General features: G+C 39.6%; 1 pseudogene; it reads right to left on the reverse strand.

The window, feature by feature from the left end:
- Positions 1-3,477: 3,477 nt before the first annotated feature.
- LOC117908259 lies at positions 3,478-7,892 on the reverse strand (annotated as a pseudogene).
- Between the last annotated feature and the right edge of the window lie 8,528 nt (positions 7,893-16,420).

Here is a 16,420-nt window from a genome sequence, read left to right on the forward strand (position 1 = left end):
TCCATCAGAATGGAATGAAATGGCTATGTCTATTATGCAAAATCTATGAAGCAACTATCTCAAAATAAATCATCACCTCAAAAATCATCCATCAATAAGAGGAGTATGCCCTAATGTAAGACACATCATCTCAAAAAATCCATCATCGATAAGAGGGTATGCCTTAGTGTAAGCCACATCATAACTCCTCATCCATCACGCTCCAAGAAATCTCCAACCAATCTTAAGAATCGCCTATGAGTGAGCTATCTAACATAATGTGTGATGTCATGGCCTTAGGGTGGTCTTAAGACCCGGGACATAACGTAGGTCAGGGAATATGGTGAAGAGATGAAATGAAACTAGCTTAATAATTCGAATGATATAATCCCCATACCCCTCATGCATGAGATGCAATACACAAAAAACCTCATGAGTTTTAGACCTAGGGATTCCCAAACAAATGGTGACGATAAAGGAATGAACATATCAAATATCAATAGGATGAGGAAGAATAGTGTGTGGATGCTAAACTCAAGTTGAACATTGAGTAGGATGAGAAAAAAAAAATTAAATAAAGCAAAATGAAATGAAGCAATGGAATAAAGATAAAGGAAAACACAGAGAAAAAAATGTGAGTGATGGTTAACCTACATCGTAGCATGAGAAGCAGTCACATCAGAAATGGATGAAATGATGGATAAAGCAAGGATTTAGAGACCCTAAGTAAAGGTCTCTCATCTCTCACAAAAAAATGAATAGGCAACTCATACCCTCTTTAAAAAAAAACATCAAGATAAGATCAAGTAAAAAGTGGATCTTAGGGAGCTCACGTATGAACTCTCACTGACACATAAACTCAAAAAGTACATCACCACATACATACACGTGCTCAAAAGAGAATGATACAACACACAATACGTTTTTTTTTTTTAATTTTTGTTTTTGGTTTATTTTTATTTTTATTTTTGGTTTTTTGTGCATACTCTTATCAATACTGAACAATCTCCAATGGAAATACATAGTCAAATGGATAAACTCTCCCCATGTACTGATGTAACTAGAATCCTCACTGACAAGACAACCTCTCAAACTAAGATCTTTGAACCATTGCCTATGAAATGAAATAAGGAACAAATATAACCATCCTTCACGTAGTAATGTGAAAAAACCACCACTCAAGGAGAAGCAAAGATTGTGCCAAGTAGGCAATGATGAGGAAAATGAAGAGAATATGAACATCACAAGTGTTGATGTGTGATGCAGTGAAAAGTTATAATGATGATGTCAATGTGGAGATATTGCATTGAAGAATAAGAGATAAGACCTAAATATGTTTGCAAGGTCCAAAACCCATAAGGTATCTAATCAAAGCATGCAAGCACTATAGGGTCCCCAACCTAGTATAATAAGTAAATGAGATGATAAAATAGAAAAAACTATAATATTTATGTGAAGCTCAAAGGTCTAGCAACGTGTAACTCTATATGTAAAGGTGATCAGGTAGGCTCATGAAATGATGGCCACCCATCATTTGACCACAATGTCGAACATCATGCTCTCAAAATCTCACATGGTTGATGCTAAAGACTAGCATCTATCTAATGTAGCCAAGTAAACCCTCTAAAATCAATGAGCAAAGGCCTCAATTTGAACACTTTATAAGCTCATTGTCTATCTCAACCACAACATAGTCAACAAAGTCAAACCGAATCATGATCATCTCATAAAATCAATCTTGTATAGCCATGTCAACTCTCTAAAGTCATAAGTAAAGGCTCAATTTGGATGTTCCACAATAACCCCTCTACCCATCTCAATTGTAGGATGGTGTCCATCCATCAATGTGCAAAGCTCACCATAGATCCCATCATCTCAAACTATACTTGGTCGGATAAAAGGAATAAAAAAAATAGTATATGTAGGGAAGAAAGGATCATGTAAAAGTGTGGAGGTGTAATGTCATACAAAGCTCATCATGGATAGGTCATGAATTCCAAAAGGTCAAGGTATAGATGTGGATATGGTGTTGCTTTGATCACAAGGTGGGATGAGTCACAATCTCAAACTTCCTAGGTTCATCCCCCGATCTTAGGTCAATAGGCTTAATATCCACCATGATAGGTCAAGCCCAAGTGATTAAGATATGCAAGTGAAAGATGTCTCATATCGACAATGCAACACACATCAATATAAAAGATGTAAAATATACTCATAAGAAAGAAAGAAAATATACTCTTAACAAAAAGATCATATCACTAAATGAGCCAATGAGTACATCATGTGTGTAACGTAAAGGACTACGAACAACTAGACTCTTAACATGAACTATATAGTGAGACTTTGAACCAAAACTAGACTCAATAAAACAAAAAAACTCTAATGACTTCCACAACCAAACCAAGGTGCACTGCGTACTGAAACTTTGCAAAGCAACGCACCCATATCAATTGAAAGAAAGCCTTAACCAAGAAATCTCAAAAAGTCAAGTGATCCTCGAATATCGTCAACATCCATAATGCTCTATTGAAGACCAAGAAGAGGGAAAAATTCATGCGTAGAATGTGTAGGCAAGGGATTGACAGTCACACTTGGTCTAGACAAGATGACCAACCTAACATCAATCAAATCTTGTATGGCATTACGAAGTGACGAGTAGTAATCAGTAGCATGTCCTTGAGTTTGATGAAATAAGCAATGCTCATGTAAACAAAAATGAGGAGGAACAGGATGTGGCAAAAGGTGTGGTGCCAAAGGAATAATCAAGCCAACATATTTGAGCTTCTTAAAAGCTTTAGTCAAATTCATACCCAATAGAGTGTATTGTCTCGCAAGCCTTAGTGCATATGGTCTAGGTAGTTGGGGACCAATAGCTCTCGAAGGTGATGATCGTGGCTACATGCTAGTAAGAGCAATGTAAGGCTACTGAGCATAAACTGGTTGATACTAATGCTACAAATGAGGAAAATGAGCTCTGACTGTGGGAGACCTATAGTATGAGTGATGTGCAAGCCTTTGATGCTGGTAGCTAATAGTGTCAAGCTCTCTAGATCTATTAGATGATCCAACTAGCCTTTTTCCCTTACTATTAGGGGAAGGAACAATATTTGTCCATAATTCTTGAGCAATGGCCTCCTCAACACTAAAATTTGTCTAAACTAGACTATTGAGATCTTGGAATAAAATGCTCATGAGACGTCTAGAAAACCTTGGTTGTAGGTTCTAAAGAACCATATCATTCTGATCTTGCTCCTTAGGCCGGTCCACCATATTGACCACCTTTTCCCTCCAATGACTGACAAAGAAAGAAATAAACTCATCTAGCCTTTGTCTGGTGGTCTCTAATTCTCATCTAAACATATCAATATCAACATTGGAAGCAAACTAATTCAAGAACTCATGATCCATATCCTCCCAACCGCGGAGTATTAAAGGCTCGACTGAGGTAAACCATCTCTTTGCGGCCCCATTAAGTGACATGGGGAAAAGAGCCACTAACTATGCATTGTCTAATCCATGTGCTCTCATGACTGTGTTGTAAAGTCTCAGGTGGATCTTCGGATAACCAACTCCACTGTAATGCTCAATGTTTGGCATGCAAAACTTGGTAGGAAAACTAGCCATCAGTATGCCATCTGTATCATCCCAGGTTAGACCTCCATCTTGTAATATGATTGGTCTCATCTTGGACTCAAGCCTGTCAACCTTAACCTCCTGCTCGACCAATCTAGTGTCATCAGTAATGGGAACAATGAGAGGCGACACTATGGCAGCAGGTGGTGGAGCAGTCTCACAATGATCTGAGATGCATGGGAAATTGTCTCGTTAATGCTAATGCCAACTGGATGATGATCCTGGTGTGAGCTCTTTATCTGATCTAAATGTCTGCTTATCCCAACCATGAACTCTTGAATAGAAGCCAATGTGTCAGCTAACTTGTCTGACATCTTAAGTGAACTATCTAAACTCTGATAAGAATCTGATCAAATCAATTGACCTCCAACCTTCCTTCATGGCTATGACTCTAGACTCAACCGACTCCCTATAATGCAAAATAATCAAAACAAATGTGAGACATAAGAAAAAACTCTAAAGACAATAATGTGACATGCAAACACATGGTCCTGAGATGACAATGCAAAATTTGGATGTATGATAAGAACTTTAGAGTCATAAAGGTGTCCACTATGAGATGGCTACCAATGTGACTAGAAAATTCGTATTAATAATCCAAGATAAAAAAGTGTGTAGAATAACGCTATCACGAGATCAATATTCCATTTGTAATTGGATGCACCTGACTCAACTTCCAAACTGAGCTCTGTAAAGAAAAAGGATAAGGTGATAAAGAAAAATCTCTAAAAAAAAATGTGAATGTGAAAACATGTCCTTCACCTTTCTTTAATGAAAATATGAGCATCGGGGTGAAAATGGAATCAAGCATCAAATAAAGAATGGGGTATTAAGCCCATGATAGGTGTCCAGTGCAAAAAAGTGATCATGATTGACGAGCATATCCCAAAGTATCAAGCAAAGAATGTAACAACAAATTGAAATAATGTGCCTAGTCAAAAGAAGGGAAGTTGACTAAAGCCTTAGGGAGAAAACACGTCAAAATCAACGAGAGAAAGGAAGAATCTAATGCAACACGAAAAATGGTGGTCTAACTAATACACAAACCCACACTAATCTCTAAGCACGCTAATTGGAAACCAAAAAAAGGGAGTATTGGATCTATGCTATGACGAAAACGACCCTAAAGGCTTTCAGATGCACCCACGTGTGAGGAAGAAATCTTAATCGAGAGACTAAGGCTTAGCCTATAGGGTTAAGGCGACTTTAAAAGGTGAAGAGTAGGACTTTAAAGAAGCTCTAACAAAAGCGATTGTACTCTCCTATAGTATGCAACCTTTTACATGCGTTCGAAGAGATAGGACGCTTCCATGCAAGATGGTCATCACCTCCACACATGCACTACCTTGCATCCTAAGGGGTTTCTTATATTGAAGGCTCTCCTAATGGTTGGTGTACTTGACAACTCTGATCACTCAATGACGATATAAGGTGCATAGTGAATGGTGTGGGTGCATCTGAAAATCCTATGAAACTAAAAAGAAAACACACTGGTCACACAAATATCTTGAAACCTAGTTTTGGGCTATACAAGTCTTCAAAGATCTGACTCTAATCAGTATCAATGTGTCGACCACCTCCAGAATGCTCCCAAACATAGATATAGCCCATCACTAGACCCTACTCCAAATCACTAGCTTGGTTAGAGAACAAACAAAGCAACAATTCTCATGAAATACGAAATCAAGGGAAACAAAGTCAATCGAGACTTGAGAGTTAGAGGTAAGGGGATAGATGTGTGTCCCACATAGACAGGAAATACATGGTTCATGCAAAAGGAAAGAAGTCATGCAATAGACAGTCACACAAAGAACAAATATATCATCCATATCTACATGCAAGCTAACCAGGAAACAAGATAAGCAAGATGAAGATTCAACAAGAATAAATAATAGCATACTCAAAGCTGATCAAAATAATGTACAATAGGGATTGAGACAATTAAGATATACAATAATGTGAATATATATGTGTGGACCCTGCATTTCACTCTATGCGTTCCTACTTGATGGCAAAACTCGCTTTTTATTTATTTGGTGAAAAATATGATTTTTAGAAAAAACTTTGAGTCACCACTTATTTTATTTTTATTTTTAAAGGGAAAAAAAATAAAAAAGAAAACCCTAAGTATGACTCTTTATTTGAAAAAATAGGTCTGTGAAAAATCGAGTTGAGTTCAAGGGTCAGGTTACCTATTAGGAAGGTACAGTAAAAAAACTGTAGCACCCTTCTAAGTCCCTAAAAACGGGTCTTTACTAAATAAGGTGAGACAAGTGCAACAATTGATAAGGAAATCAATAGATACCAATGAAATGATCAAATAATAAAACAAATCATGTATGAGAATAAGCAAAGTGGGAGTGAGATCATACCTTTGTAGCAAGTCATAGTGCGCTATCATGAAACGGGATTGGTGCACAATAATGAATACAAATATATTGCATGTGTCACAAAATAGAGTAAAAAAATCCTCAATGGCAATTATGCACTTCACTCAAACCATTTTTAAAGAGAATATCATGAATGTTGGGCCCCCACCAAAGCCCAATTTATTTTGCATGAACTAATCCCATAAATTCCATTATTTTGGAATTATGAAAATTGCATTCATGCTTATTAAAAATGAGAAGAACAAAAAATTATTTGAAGATCAAAGAAAATTTGTGAAAGTGCTTACTTGAAGGGAAATAAGTTTATTAAAAACGAGATTTTTTTATGACTCTAAACCCTAAGGAAGGAAGAAAAAAGAAAGGGCTTAAAATTATTTGAAAACTAGAGTGAAATTAAAATTATTTGAAAAACTGAAATTTGAAAATTGGAGTTTTGAAAATTATTTGAGAATTGAAGTTTTGAAAATTATTCGAAAATTGGAGTTTTTAAAATTATTTGAGAATTGAAGATTTGAAAATTAAATTTGAAAATTGGAGTTTTGAGAAATTTTTTGAGAATGGAATTTTTAAAAAAGTAAATTTGAAAATTGGAATTTTGGAAAATTATTTGAAAATGGAAGTTTTGAAAATTGAAAATTTGAGGAATTGTTTGAGAATGAAAGTTTTGAAAATTAAATTTGAAAGAAACTAGAGTTTTGAAAATTATTTGAGAATGTAATTTTTTTTTAAAAATTAAATTTGAAAATTGGAGTTTTGGAAAATGATTTGAAAATGGAAGTTTTGAAAATAAAATTCAAAAATTGAAAATTTGAAGAATTATTTGAAAATTAATGTTTTGAAAATCTGAGTTTTGAAAATTATTTGAAAATTGGAGTTTTAAAAATTACTTGAAAGTTGAAATTTTGAAAATTAAATTTCAAAATTAGAATTTTGAAAATTATATGAAAATTAAAGTTTTGAAAATTAAATTTGAAAATCAGAGTTTTTAAAAATTATTTGAAAATTGAATTTTTCAGAATTTAATTTTGACATATGAGGATGAAGAATAAAAAGAATGGGATGTGGTCGTTGGGATTGCATGCCAAAGGTGGCCATGCATGAGTGTGGGCCCGGGTACAAAGGTGGCTGCTTTGTTGGTGTAATACTCAGTTACAAACCTAATAATAAGCCCAGCTCAAAGACCAACACCCACACACAAGAACAATTGCCAATTCTTCACAATTTTCTGAGACCCAAAAAGTAAAGATTGTGAAGGATGATGGAAGGGCAGCCCAATTGACAATTTTAACTCCCATAGTCATAAGAACAGTGGAGATGATAATCAGTTTCTTTAATGCTGATTTGATTTCCTTGATAGCCTTGATCTCAAAGAAATCTATTACAAAGAGAGTGGTGATCAAACAAACAAGAATACCCATGTAATTGACAAGTAGGGGATGACACATAGCAGTAAATCATGATTGATACCAAATGATGAGATGGAAGCAACAATAAGAGCAGCATAGGATGACTTAGCATAGAACTAAAAAGATCAGATCCCATTCCAATAATATCCCCAACTTTATCACCAACATTGTTTGCTATCACAGTTGGATTTCTTGGATCATCTTTAAGAATGTTCCTTACAACCTTTCCCACAAGATCAACACCAACTTTAGCAGCCTTTACATAGATTCCACCACCAACTCTACCAAAGAGAGCCATGGAAGATCTACCAAGTCCATAACTAGTAACAACCTCAAAAAGGCCTTTCTAGTCATCACTATAGTAGAGCTTGAAGAGATTAATAGCCATGTATAGCACCAAAAGACCATTTGTAGCAAGCAAAAAACCCATAACAATACCAAACTTGAATGCAGGAATGAATGCCTTCCCAGCACTCTCAAACATCAAACAACAACAAACAAATAAAATAGAATGGAAAAAAAAAACAAATAAAAATGACACCAACCAAAACAAAACACACAGATTCAAGAAAAAATATCACACAACCCACATTAGATAGCGATCCAAGGAGGGGAAAACAACAAATACCCAAAAGCGATTACCGATTTTTATCATTTGGGTTGCAATTTGCACTAAAATAAAGGTTGTTTTGGCGATGAATTTCAATTGCATTCATTTTGAAATCATCTCATTTGGATTTTGGGTATTTTTCTGTGAAAGAGTTGGTGAAGCATGCAAAGATGGATGATTGTATACGGTTACGTGTAGCTTAGATGCATACAGGTATAGTGGCCTCATGCCATTAAAGCTGGAGAAGAAGAGACACTATAGTAGTCCCTGATAGGTTTCCCCTAGAGCCTAGCTTCCAACTCTCTTTCTTAAGCTCTCTCCAAATAGTATTGACCCGCCCCCCTCTGGCTCTCTATTTTTGCTCTTAAAATTCTCTTCTATTCCTCACCAGTACTCTTTTATTTCATTTATTTATTTATTTTTGCTTCACTCCCCAAGCCTCCACCCACTCTACTTCTTTCCTCAACGTTCTCTACCAGTTCTACTACTCCTTGCTATGAGGTGTCTCCATCCTAACCACCACCATGGAAAGGTGGTAATGTCTTTGCCACACGTCTTAGCAGCTTGCTCACCCTTGGAAGCCCTCCCCCACTCTTGAAAATGAAATGCCCAGCTCCCTCTAAAAGACCAAGCTCTTTCGGTCCAAAGAGGGGTCTACAAATATGCTCATCTTCGGTAGAGTTCACGAGTGCAAGGAATATGAACATTAGGGTGAAAATAAAGTGTGAATAGTGAGTCGAACAAAGTGAACTCTATTGAAGAAAAAGAAAGACCCCCAAAGGTACACAAGTAGAACACAAACTTGCTTAAACCAACAAAGAAACAAAATAGGCATTAAAATCCTAAGATAAGGGTAGCTCTCATAATGCCTCTAAGGCTACACTATGGATCCAGACTCCCTCTAAGATGTCTCTAGGCGTGACTCAAAAATCAATGTCAAAGTCGAGTAGCATTCAAACCACCTAGGAGCATAGGGACAAGCACAAAGAGAAAAACCATATGTGTACCTGTAGACCCTCAATTTTGTCCCTCGACATTGGCATTTATCCTTTGGGCATCACCTGCACCCATCGTTCTCATATGGCACCACTAGGGCCCCTTTTGGGCTTAGTCGGTGTTCGAGCCTCGTGTGGGCTTGTCTGTGGTCCATTGTGGTGCGTATGTGGTTCATTTTGGAGGGTCATCATGGCCATTTTCATAGTCGTTCACATCACCTTATAGGAAGGAAGTGGGGTCATCCCGATGTTTTAGCTTAGTTGGAGTTTATAGGGGCATGTTGAGGTTCGGAACACTTGGGCTTGTTTTGATCATATCTCCCTTTTCCGAACTCGGAATTGCGTACCTCTTTTTTTCATGGATTCCTCACTCTTCCAGGAACATTCTATCAAAATTTCAAGATTTTTTGCAACTGGTTCAATCGGTTGGCATCCGGTTCAGCCGGTTTAGCCAGTTCATCGAGTCAGCCGGTGTAGAACATTGATTTTTGGTAATTATTTTGATCATATCTCCCTTTTCCAAACTCGGAATTGCGTACCGCTTTTTTTCATGGATTCCTCACTCTTCCAGGAACATTCTATCAAATTTTCAAGATTTTTTGCAACCAGTTCGACTGGTTGACATCCGGTTCAGCCGGTTCATCGAGTCAGCTGGTGTAAAACACTGATTTTGGTAATTTTGGGACCCATATCCTACATGGCTCAGGCCCATAAGCTCCAGATCGGTTTTGGGCAATGTTGTGGGCCCATTGTGGGCCTTTGTTTGGGTTCCTTGCAGCCCACCACCGATCCATATGGATTCTTGGTGGTGAAGCAAGCTGAAAACTGAAGGGAGTGAACAGGCCTCGTAAGTGCAAGAGAAATAATGGGGGGTGTGGTTCCCATGCTGATGGAGGGGATTTTGGTGCTGAAGGGGAAGGAACCTAGGAGGCTCAAATTAGAGAGGGGTATGAGTATAAAAGGTGAGAGGATAGGAGAAAAAAAGACCTTTTGGCATTTTTGAGAGAGGGGATATTTTGTTGGTGAGAAAAACAGAGGGTGAGGAGAATCTTCTGAGTTGAGAGCGTGGAGGAAAGCTACAGCATCTCGGTTTTTGGAAGTCATCATCAGCGTACATGGATCATATTTGGCGGTGATTCTGAGGTAAGTATGCTGAACTTTTTTTTTTACTTACAGGTCATCTTCATCGTCTTCGTATGCTTTTTCTTCTTTCTCATCCTCTTTTATTTCCTTTGATGTGAAGATTGTATTGCTTGGGTGTGGATAATAAAGGCCACACATGTTTGTTGTTGATTGGTTATGAATGGTTGAGGATTACAGTTGAGGATGATTGTTTTCTTGATGTGTTAGAATCACGTTTAGGCTCAAGTTTAATTCATTCATCGTTTTCAATTCAGCACCATAGTTGGCTGACTCTGTCAGTCACGAGAAACACCTCACCTTGCCTTGTTTGGTTCTCACTCATCCGGGCTTGGAATTGAGAACCGTTTCTTTTGTTTGATTTCCTTATTCATTTAGGAACTTTTTGACCAAATTTGGGATTTTTTATCAACCGGATGGACCAGTTGGAAACCGGTTCAACCGGTTCAGCACCGTAGTTGGCTGACTCTGTCAGTCATGAGGAATACCTGACCTTGCTTTGTTTGGTTCTCACTCATTCGGGCTCGGAATTGAGAACCGTTTTTTTTTTTTGATTCCTTATTCATTTAGGAACTTTCTGACCAAATTTGGGATTTTTTATCAACCGGATGGACCAGTTAGAAACCGGTTCAACCGGTTCAGCACCATAGTTGGCTGACTCTGTCAGTCACGAGGAACACCTGACCTTGCTTTGTTTGGTTCTCACTCATCCGGGCTCGGAATTGAGAACCGTTTCTTTTGTTTGCTTCCTTATTCATTTAGGAACTTTTTGACCAAATTTAGGATTTTTTATCAACCGGATGGACCAATTGGAAACCGGTTCAACCGCTTCAGCACCATAGTTGGCTGACTCTGTCAGTCACGAGGAATACCTGACCTTGCTTTGTTTGGTTCTCACTCATCCGGGCTCGGAATTGAGAACCGTTGCTTTTGTTTGATTTTATTTAGGAGTCTTCTAAACAATTTGGGAACTTTTTCTCAACAGGTTGTACCAGTTGAGAACTGGTTCAACCTATTCTGCAAGAGGACTTTGGGCAGCCCTCAATTTTGGAAATTTTCAAGCCCGTAACCATTGGGGCTCAAACCCATTTGCTATGGGGCACTTGTGAGCCATCTTGAAGGTTTAAGGCGGTGTTTGATTTCAGTTAGTATGGGCAATTTTGAAGTTATGGGTGGTGTGGTCTAGATGAGTCTAGTTCGATTTGTATGACATTTAGGGAGTCCCTTACCTCATTTCAACCAACTATCTTCCTTTTTGGCACAAGCTTTGATGCTTGATTTTGAATACATGTTGCGTGACTGACTCACCCTCCGCTGTAGCACATGGGTAGGGACCACAAGTATGTATCGTTGGTTTTGATTGTTGAATCATATGCATGCATGGTGCCTAATCCTGAATGTTTGTTATGTGTTTGTATGTGTTTGGCTGACCTTTTATGCAGCGCATGGATGAGGACCACAGGTACGCACCCATTGTTTTGGTTGGTTGAATTCATATGCAAGCCAAATACCAATTAGGATTGTGTGATTCATGACATCTATTTAGCCTGGGGTTTCATCTTTGACCCATATGCTCCCACATACCCAATTCATTAGTAGAGACCGAGTTCCGGGCCTAGAGGGGTGCTACCTCGCATGAGGTACCTTTCCAATGGGTAACCTGATCCCCGGACCCAGAATCTAGTTTTCGCAGATCGCTTTTTCCATACTAGGGTCATTAGGGGTTTTTGTTCTTACTTAATTTTCTCCATTTTAAAAATAAAAATAAAAAGTAAGTGGCGACTCCATACAACACCGTATGACATCCAGGGCTTTTTTTCATGGATTCGTCACTCTTCCAGGAACATTCTATCAAATTTTCAAGATTTTTTGCAACCGGTTCGACCGGTTGACATCCGGTTCAGCCGGTTCATCGAGTCAGCTGGTGTAAAACACTGATTTTGGTAATTTTGGGACCCATATCCTACATGGCTCAGGCCCATAAGCTCCAGATCGGTTTTGGGCAATGTTGTGGGCCCATTGTGGGCCTTTGTTTGGGTTGCTTGCAGCCCACCACCGATCCATATGGATTCTTGGTGGTGAAGCAAGCTGAAAACTGAAGGGAGTGAGCTGGCCTTGTAAGTGCAAGAGAAATAATGGGGGGTGTGGTTCCCATGCTGATGGAGGGGATTTCGGTGCTGAAGGGGAAGGAACCTAGGAGGCTCAAATGAGAGAGGGGTATGAATATAAAAGGTGAGAGGATAGGAGAAAAAAAGACCTTTTGGCATTTTTGAGAGAGAGAATATTTTGTTGGTGAGAAAAACAGAGGGTGAGGAGAATCTTCTGAGTTGAGAGCGTGGAGGAAAGCTACAGCATCTCGGTTTCTGGAAGTCATCATCAGCGTACATGGATCATATTTGGCGGAGATTCTGAGGTAAGTATGCTGAACTTTTTTTTTACTTACAGGTCATCTTCATCGTCTTCGTATGCTTTTTCTTCTTTCTCATCCTCTTTTATTTCCTTTGATGTGAAGATTGTATTGCTTGGGTGTGGATAATAAAGGCCACACATGTTTGTTGTTGATTGGTTATGAATGGTTGAGGATTACAGTTGAGGATGATTGTTTTCTTGATGTGTTAGAATCACGTTTAGGCTCAAGTTTAATTCATTCATCGTTTTCAATTCAGCACCATAGTTGGCTGACTCTGTCAGTCACGAGAAACACCTGACCTTGCCTTGTTTGTTTCTCACTCATCCGGGCTTAGAATTGAGAACCATTTCTTTTGTTTGATTCCTTATTCATTTAGGAACTTTTTGACCAAATTTGAGATTTTTTATCAACCGGATGGACCAGTTGGAAACCGGTTCAACCGGTTCAGCACCGTAGTTGGCTGACTCTGTCAGTCATGAGGAATACCTGACCTTGCTTTGTTTGGTTCTCACTCATTCGGGCTCGGAATTGAGAACCGTTGTTTTTTTTTTTTTTTGATTCCTTATTCATTTAGGAACTTTCTGACCAAATTTGGGATTTTTTATCAACCGGATGGACCAGTTGGAAACCGGTTCAACCGGTTCAGCACCATAGTTGGCTGACTCTGTCAGTCACGAGGAACACCTGACCTTGCTTTGTTTGGTTCTCACTCATCCGGGCTCGGAATTGAGAACCGTTTCTTTTGTTTGCTTCCTTATTCATTTAGGAACTTTCTAACCAAATTTAGGATTTTTTATCAACCGGATGGACCAGTTGGAAACCGGTTCAACCGCTTCAGCACCATAGTTGGCTGACTCTGTCAGTCACGAGGAATACCTGACCTTGCTTTGTTTGGTTCTCACTCATCCGGGCTCGGAATTGAGAACCGTTGCTTTTGTTTGATTTTATTTAGGAGTCTTCTAAATACTTTGGGAACTTTTTCTCAACAGGTTGTACCAGTTGAGAACTGGTTCAACCTATTCTACAAGAGGACTTTGGGCAGCCCTCAATTTTGGAAATTTTCAAGCCCGTATCCATTGGGGCTCAAACCCATTTGCTATGGGGCACTTGTGAGCCATCTTGAAGGTTTAAGGCAGTGTTTGATTTCAGTTAGTATGGGCAATTTTGAAGTTATGAGTGGTGTGGTCTAGATGAGTCTAGTTCGATTTGTATGACATTTGGGGAGTCTCTTACCTCATTTCAACCAACTATCTTCCTTTTTTGCACAAGCTTTGATGCTTGATTTTGAATACATGTTGCGTGACTGACTCACCCTCTGCTGTAGCACATGGGTAGGGATCACAAGTATGTATCGTTGGTTTTGATTGTTGAATCATATGCATGCATGGTGCTTAATCCTGAATGTTTGTTATGTGTTTGTATGTGTTTGGCTGACCTTTTATGCAGCGCATGGTTGAGGACCACAGGTACACACCCATTGTTTTGGTTGGTTGAATTCATATGCATGCCAAATACCAATTAGGATTGTGTGATTCATGACATCTATTTAGCCTGGGGTTTCATCTTTGACCCATATGCTCCCACATACCCAATTCATTAGTAGAGACCGAGTTTCGGGCCTAGAGGGGTGCTACCTCGCATGAGGTACCTTCCCAATGGGTAACCTGATCCCCGGACCCAGAATCTAGTTTTCGCAGATCGCTTTTTCCATACTAGGGTCATTAGGGGTTTTTGTTCTTACTTAATTTTCCCCATTTTAAAAATAAAAATAAAAAGTAAGTGGCGACTCCATACAACACCGTTCCTCACCGGGGGCGGGTTTTTAGAAACTGGAAAACACAAAATTTTTTATTTTTTTCTTTTCTTTTAAAAGTGAGTCGCGCTGGTCCGGTGGATCGGGTGAGGGTCCACAAATTGGTGACTCCACTGGGGATCGAACCCAGAATCTCTGGTTTCATAAGAAGATCAAGCTTGAACTTGAGTTGGGTATATTGGAGCACATGGTTCATTGATGAGTAGACTCTTAGGCTACATAGATGACTGATGATCACGTACTTGGTTGGTATTTGGCTTGCACCTGTGATGTGTTGTTGCTTGTGTGTTCACCTGTTGGATTCTAGCATGCTTGCTCATTGTTGATTGGTATCTAGCTATGAAATTTGGGATTAGACTTAGATGATTAGATTGTGTGTAGATGTGTGGTAGGCTATCTCTTAGTGCATGACTATTTGCCGTATGGCTGTTCATTCTCTTGCATGACTGCTTGCTGCTTGTGTTTGTGGGGCACGTGTGTATCCCCTTACTTACGAATCACTAGTCTTGGTCAACTATTCCTCATGGATTGCTTGTGTTTCTTGGAAGTCATTCCTAATTGTTCGCCTTCGACCAAGCTAGGGGTTTGGAATAGGGTCTAGCATAAGGGCTATATCGATGTTTGGGATCACTATGGAGAAGATGGATATCTGAGCAATGAAGACCTGTATAGCCCTGAGCTGGATTTCATGGATACATGCATGGCCAGCATGTCACTTTGATTGTTGATTGATTGTTGGTTAGGACCTTAGGTTGCGTATCCCTGTGGGTACAGTCATCTAGTCTTTTAGGACTTGCCTCTTCTCTTTTTTGACTTTTGAGCCACATTACCCCTAAGGTATCACCATGTCAGAATCCCGCTCCTGCCTGCGGAACCGTATATCGGTTTAGCTGTTGACATCACATGCCAGTTCATTTTCTCGGAAGATTTTAGTCATACATTCCTAGTTTGATGTCAGGATTGATAGTCACGGGGACTGACGTCCCCCTTTCATTTTGTAGGATTATTGATTGAGATCGACCTGGGTTCCCGAGCTTGGATTCGGATTGGAGATAGACTGGTTAGAGGATCAGATCCACACAGCCAGTTAGAGCAGATACCAAATCATAGAGATATGGACCCTCAGTATGCTACTGTTGACTAGTTGGCTGAGATTACCGATACTATGGCGTCACTCAGGGACACTATCTTAGGATTGGGTTAGAGGATTGATGGGCACCAGGCCCAGCCATTACCGATTCCGGGAAGTACCCCGCATGACTCTACCACACCACCACCACCACCACCTGGGCCATTTGGACCTACTATACAGCAGGACTACATAGTTCCACCACCACCACCACCACCAGTTCAGTCAGTTCCCCATGTTGGAGCATTTATGTTGCACGACCGGATTGAGACTACGCCGCATTCTGTTGTGGCACCTGCACAGATTGTTGATGACACCCAGGCTCGTATTGACAGGATTGAGCAGAGGATGAGATCACTACATGTTTATGATGGGATGATGAGTTGGGATGGGTATGATGATCTGCCAGTAGCAGCTTTGCCTGTTGAGTTCCGCATGCCGGACATTGAGAGATACACGGGGATAGGGTGCCCCCGTATTCACTTGCAGTTATATAGCACTGTTATGCGCGGACATAGACTAGATGAGGCACAGATGATTATGTTATTCCCTTTGTCATTAAGTTGTGTTGCTCAACGTTGGTTTGCCTCATTGGACCCTTCGAGACGTAGGACATGGGCTGATTTGGGACAAGAGTTTATCAAACAGTATTCTTTCAATACTGTAGTGGATGTATCCCGGAGGGAGCTAGAGGCCCTCAGACAGGGGTCGGATAAGTCAGTCACTTCATTCATTTCCCGTTGGAGGGAGAAGATAGCACAGATTATTGATAGACCTTCAGAGCGCGATCAGATCAATATGATTATGCGTAGCCTTCAGCCCCGCTTTGCTAGGCATCTCACGGGTTTCCCTCAGACAGACTTTGGCTCGTTAGTGCAGGCCCTCTATGGTATTGAGGAGGGTATATATAGAGGT

This window comes from Vitis riparia, chromosome 19, assembly GCF_004353265.1.
Source record: "Vitis riparia cultivar Riparia Gloire de Montpellier isolate 1030 chromosome 19, EGFV_Vit.rip_1.0, whole genome shotgun sequence".
Taxonomy (NCBI): Eukaryota; Viridiplantae; Streptophyta; class Magnoliopsida; order Vitales; family Vitaceae; genus Vitis; species Vitis riparia.